This window comes from Rissa tridactyla, chromosome 2 (genome assembly GCF_028500815.1).
Source record: "Rissa tridactyla isolate bRisTri1 chromosome 2, bRisTri1.patW.cur.20221130, whole genome shotgun sequence".
NCBI lineage: Eukaryota > Metazoa > Chordata > Aves > Charadriiformes > Laridae > Rissa > Rissa tridactyla.
The window spans coordinates 28,902,416-28,909,534 of NC_071467.1; positions in this window are offsets into that span (position 1 = coordinate 28,902,416).

Sequence of the window (7,119 nt, forward strand, 5' to 3'; positions counted from 1 at the left end):
GCCAAGAGACTCTATGTAAAATTCAATCTATTGAACTAGATTATTAATAGGAGTAAAACATGTTGATATTTTATGATGATTCTGAAACAGAACAAATTGCATTGTATAATGCACTTAATTACTTTGAGGCAAAGCAAAAGCAATACAAAAGAGTTCTTTCAAATTAGTATCAAACTGAGCAAGTCTCTTGTGCTTGAACTTTATTTGGCAAGACTGAGCTCAGAGTATTTAATAGCCACCAGTTTTTAATGGAAGATAAATATAACCTAACGCTAGCAACACAAACACTAGTGCTACTATTCAGCCGTGACTTATTTAACGTACATTTCAGAATGCCTTCAACCGCCACCATTAAAAATCTCCTTCAAGGTTTCCCTGTTGATGGTAGAAGCAATTCTAAGCAGCAAACTGAGTTGCAAAGAGAAAAGAAAAAAACAACTTCTTCCAACACTTAAAACTGCAAAATATTTTTGATTGCTTTTGTCACAAAAGAGGGATTTAACAAAACAGAATATGAAAAAAAGTTTTTTCTGATTTTCTTTTACATTTCTATATACTATGCCTGAAATTTTTCTTTCACAATAAGTACTCATATGAAAAAAGGCTTTTGTTTCATACAGATAAAAAAAAACGGAGACAAAATGAACACAATTGTACTCCTAGACTAGTCTTTATAATAAGGTTTTTGAGATATTTGTACTAATCAACTTTCCAACCTCATCCCAAGTAAAACAGAAGTTATGTTAACAGGAAACAGCTTGAAAAAAATTAAGTTCTGACCTCATCTTTCCCCTGAAGATGACTGCATGCATCCAAGGCACTATACAGTTCAGGCCCAACTCTTGCCTTCATGAACCGCAGAAATACATTGTACCAGCAGTAAAAACACTTTCCTTATCACTAGTGACTGAGACCACTATTGTTCACTAACAAGAGAAATTAGAATAACAGTTTTCTGCTGCCTTTGCCTCCTCAGCTTTTCAAATACGCCTCCTGGTGAGACCCCAGCCTTGGGAACACCCCTCACACAGGCTGCTGTTCTTCCGGAGCCTTAGCGTTTGACTGACACTGACATTATAGCTGGCAGAGCCCAGGATTCAAAAATCAATGGAGGCTGGAACCTGGCATTTCCACTGATGAGCTTTCAGGGATGTCATTCCTTTGTCACTTTAGACCTTGAAGGTTTGCCCATATCTTTGCCTTTGTAGGACTCATGTCTTCTCATTCAGCAGTTTGCTCCACTGGTCCTTCAGACTTACACAAAAACAGTCAAACCAGTACTCTTTCTCCATGTCACATCCAGGCTAGAACCTCTCTTCTTAACACACTGTAAAATCAATAGAGAGAGAGCTATTTGGCAAAGTTTTACATCTGACCTTTAATGCCCTATCTTTAATTTGTATAAAGAAAATGCAGTGCCTTTTGCTCTGTAAGCTTTTACCAAAATGTTCTCATTTGAGCAAATACGGTTCCATTAGTATTAAAATGTTGCAAGCACTTGCTAAAAGGTTTTTTTCTCCTTACTTTTATGATAGTTTTAGCATAACTTTACTCGTATCATTTCAGAGAGACACCACAGAGTTGAGCCTTGGGGCTATGTTTTCCCACTGATTCGCTAGATAAAATTTATTATGTTTACAAAATACATCAGCATGTTCATAAAGCTTTTTGTTTAAGAGAAATAAAAGAAGCTTTGTGTTACCTAACATTGTATTTCTTCACAATTTTAATTTAAAGCAACTGTAGCAATAAAGAGGGAATGTATTTCTTTTTCAGCGTTCAAATACAAACTGGTGAAAGTAGGCTGTGCATACCAGACATGGGCTGCTCCTGCATGAATTAATAAAAACAAACTGAATTTTCATTCCTTCAACTTATGAATGGTGCCAGTCTTACAGTGGGATGTCTATACTATTATGTGCTTAAGAAAATATACAAATTAAGAGCCAGGCTGCAGGGGTGCACATTTTTGAAAGTCATTTCAAAGAAACTGTACCATAAGGGACTAAGTTGTTGCCTTGTGTTTTTGAATTTTTGTTAATATCATATTTTATTTTAAGTGATTGACACGCAAGGCACAGTGAGGAAATGGTAATCAAATACCAAGTCCATACATCCTATTCCACTTTCCTGGAGACTGAAAAGCCACCAACAAAACCACAATAACATTTCCAACATTTGTTTTCCTTGCAAAGGCAGAATCTAAGTTAATTTGTATCAGGGTAAACGCATAGTAAGTCTTATAGTGAGTCTTCTAATGTCTAGGGATTATACTTCTTAAAGTGAGACAATCTATGCTAGACCTCTGGTCATAGTCTTTTGTGTATTCAAAAGATTTTTGGCTTTCTATAATATAATACATCTTCACTGATTACTAAAGAAATATCTCGAAATATTGGAAAATGGAAAGAGGACTCAGATCCTAATGACTAAGAAAGTTTATGGAGAAATATTTATTTCTCTTTCTTCTGGAAGTGAAATTGTTGTATATATCAATTGCCAGGTTGAAGACATTGAAAATCACTTGCAAACAATACATGTATAGACAGGGACAAAAGGATTGTTTGTCTGCACGACCCTCCCCAAATATACCAAGCTATGGCCTGGACACTATTACTATAGCTGGTAAATTAATTAATTCTCTGCAGCCATGCTATTTTGTGAGGTTTTCCTGGAGGAGCCAAAATGTGACCCTTGCTAAAATAATACACTTTCTCCACTGAGGCACGCACTGTAACAGAAACAGCCAAACTGTGCTTACTCTCCCTGAAAATCATGCAAAAGTTTTGAGTGCTTTGGAATGAGTGAAAAAAGAAGCAGAAGTACATATAAACAGAGGAGATAGATAGATAAACACACATGACAGAGAATGTATTCTTCATCTGAGTAGTTGCAAAGTCATCATGAATGAGCATCTCAGCTGCAAACAGCTGGAACTTCAGTGAACCACTACAGGTGGACTGATGGGGATTAGCAATGCCAGCAGTCATGAGCTAATCCATTTTAAACTCTGCATCCCCACACGGCTATTAAATTCAATAAAGGTGAGACACATGATCTTTCATTTCTACACAGGAAAACTATATTTATAAAACAAAAACGTGTCATTAAAATGTTCTTAGATTTACAAACTGTGAAACTGATAAATAGAAATGTAATCTCCATGGCTCCATCCATCAAACAAAACAACAGCCTGTTCTCCTGTTACACAGTATGAATTTCCCACAACCACTATCATTTTCTGCTTGTGATAGGTGTTCAGTACCTCAAAAAAGAAAAAAAAAAAAATCTATCACTGCAGTAATTCCCCCCCCTACTTTATATGTGCTCCTGTATTATAGGAACAGCCAGAACTCAGCTTGTTTGAGCCCATGTACACTGATGTCATCTGAGTAAGCAAGGGTCTCTGGGGCATGTTAGGTACCCAGTGCCGCATTCGACTTAGCTTCTTCTCTGACAGTGCTAAAAAGCAAAGAACTAGGGATCGCACTGAGGCAGAGGCTTTATGTCTGCAGCGAGAAACAATGGGTCTACAAGTGCCACCACATGGGAAGTCACGATGTAAATGCAGAGAAGGTTGAAATAGCAAGTAAGCTGAAGAGTTATCAGAAACTTTATGTTGCCCCTACGTCGAGAGCTGAGATAAAGATGAAAGTATGATGCATTAGAAAAAGTAATCTAAGGATACATTTATTCTATTAAATTAAACATTCCTGGGACTGTTAGTCTGAGTTTGGTCTGCACTGAAACCAATCAGTCCAACCTCCATACCAATAATAACAATCTCTATACATAATATTAGCCCCCCAAACAGGCCAGTAATACTTGACTTTTCTATAAGTCCTGCCCTACTCTAGCTTCTAAATGGCGGCCAGAAATTGTTTGTAAGGAATTGTTTGTCTGGCCCGAGCAACAAATATGTCAGTGACCATTCTGGCAGTTTTATAGTGTAGGTGAAGTGAGTGGACAAAACAAGTATAAATTGTATCACATTATTTTCCATGTAAATTTTATGATTTTTTCTAGATCAGATTTCTCCCAATTTTCGTAACTCTCCCCGCTTTCTACACAGAATCTGTCTTATTTTCATCTTCACCAATGACAATATTCAGTCATTCCCTCCAGTTCTATTCCATGTTCTTTAACTCCTTTATGTTTCATTTAAATCTCAACCAAGTGCAATCAGCTTGAAATTTTACTAAAAGCCTCCTTAAAACTCAAGAAAGACTGCTTTTGCCACTGACCTAGAAAACATTGCCTGGAATTGTGCTCTAGCTGTGATACCTTGACTTAAAAAAGTTTTCAGAAGCAAGAGGCATAAATAGAAAGATTTATTTTTTAGGACAGCACTGTAAGGTATTATACACCCTATGTTTCATCCTAGATTGAGAGCCAGTAACAACTGGACATTTACCAGAACCATTCCTTAAATTTATGGAGTGTTTGAGGAATTTCCTACATGGAGTGTCGGAAATAGTACAAATATTGCAATAAAGGTAAATAGTGTGGTATGGAAAATATCCATTTTTTATATTGCTGAAGGCATTTGCATATTTATAGCAATCAGAAAGAGGCTGTATTTTATGTACATCTTCAGTAGAACCCTGATTCCACTGTAACATATGGGATCTTTGCCATTAGCTTCTGGGGGGCAAGATTTGTATGAAATATTCATTGCCTATATTACTAGTGGAAAACAATGTATAAATAATTGATTTTTAGATACATCTTAAAGTGTAAAGAATAGAAAATTCATAGAACTGTAGAGGTGAATGTCAGAAGGAATCATTAGAATAAATGTTGTATGTACTTCTAAAACCACATGCAAAATACATGATGCATACCATTATGAATCTATACAAGCACTCTCTGTAAGACTCTTGCAGGTATATTATACTTTCATATGGGAATGTAAGAACCCAGAGAGAACATGGAATCTCTGTGCTTGGAGTATTTCAAAACACAACTGGACAAGGCCTTCAGCAGCCCAGTCTAACTTTGAACTTAGCCTTGCTTTGAGCAGGACCTCCAGAGGTCCTTTCTAACCTTTTTGGGGTTTTTTTGGTTTTTTTTTGTTTTGTTTTTGTTTTTTTTGTTGTTGTTGTTGTTTTTGCCTTTTTTTTGTTTTTTTTTAATTTATTATTGTGCAATTACAGTGCAGGCAATTTCCATATTTAATAAAATACAAATGTTGAATTATCTTCCATCATTTAAAAAGCTTATTTGTTTTTCTTAACTTTTTAAAATTAATCCCAGCATCATGACTTTTAGACTAGGAGCACTAAAATCAAACCAAGACAGCTATGGTGGAGGCTTTCAAATGTGTCCTTCATTTCTTCTAGATAAGTTCTATTAATTTTGAGATATTATGTGATATTAACTATCTCCACAGATGCTGAACAATTTGCTGATGTGTGTCCACAGCAGAATCTTGTTGTTCCAGCAGGCAAAAATATTCTTACAAGACAATAATGTAGACATGACCTAAGAAAGTAAGAGAACGCTGCTGGCTCACATTACTAGAAAATATACACCTACAAATCAAGAAAAGCTTAAAAAATAAAGAAATTAAGGAAATTTTCATGCAAGAATTTTTCCTTTGTCAGTTGGCAGAGTTCCACTGGGAGAGGTACATTTTGCCTAGGGTGAAGTTTGTCCTTTATGCTTAAAATAATTAAGGGCCCAGCCCAGAACCAGGTGAAGCCAGTGAGAGAATGAACACTGCATTAGGGGCAGGCATCTTAAGATATTTCCAAGTGCTGTTACAGAAATCTAGGAAGTCCTTTCTTTAACGATATGTCTTGCAACTGTTATCCCATTTCTTAACCCAGTTTGGGGTATCTTGTACTTTGTGAGCACTACTCAACTTCAGCACTTCTGGTTATGTCAAAAAAATCCCAATTCTATATATGACAAGTTTCTTAATCTTTTTGAACCAAGAAAAAAGGTTATCCAGCAAAGTAATTTCCCCTGGGGAAATAGGAAATCAGGTGAGAAAACACTTTAAATGACCTTGCAGTATTGAGCTGCCACATCCCATTGCTGGAGATTTCTGTACGTGTGGTATGTAAGAAGACCGGTGATGTACACAGCAGGATAAAGGATTAAAAGCCACAAGGATATAACTGGGATAGAAGTAGGCATGGGAAAGCTATATTCGGATAAGTTGGAAGGATAAAGAAAGGATTTTTTTTTTTATCTGAACTCTTCAAAAACTTCTCTATTAGTGTTATTTGCAAAATAGATTTTCTAAATATTAAAGTTATACATTAGCTCAACACAGAAGAGATTGCTCTAATAAAAGTGGGTTTAGTAAGAGTAGTTTATAAAAAGTGCTCTAATTTTTATAAGCAAAAAACCAGCATCAGCAGGGCAAAACCATAAGTAAGCCCGATGTATTACAATGCTGTCTCATCACATGCATTTAGTCCAAACACCTGCTGTACTCCACTGGCAACATCATGTACACAGGAAAATAGATTGCTTGTGATTGCTAGTTTTGATAATTTCACTAGGAAGTTACTTGCTTCTGTAACCTGAAGAGTATGTCATCACATTAGCTGTCCTTTGTCAAATGTTTTATTTTAATAATATTAAAGGTGAGTTTAAAAAATATTTTAAAATGTATTAATTGATACAATTGTATAGTTTCTATACAATAGCATGGTATAGTGATAATTGCTAGCATAATTTTACTTTTTTTTCCACTAGGATATGGATGCTAGGATTCTTGTCAGTAAAAAAATCATAGATTTGGATAAAATGGGAACTTTTAAGGACCATGGGTAATGAAAAACACTTATAATTTTCTTACCAGATATTTTTCATGGCTTTGTTCTAATGACAAACATGAACCAATGCTGAGAGCTGGCATCTTGCTGGTTTCAGACCATGTTCCAGCCTCTTCCAGATAGAACCAGAGACCTCTAGGACCAAAAGATAGGCACAACTTCAGTGACACACCACTGTGGACTCTGCATGCTACATTCAGCCAAAGTGGGGAAAATATATAGCTAGGAGGACAAGCAAGGCTCTGCCTGCAATTTCAAGCATAAACTGGAATCAGCCAAGAGAAAAGGAGAAGGGTCTATCAGGGTGGAGGCTGCTGTGATAGTCTAA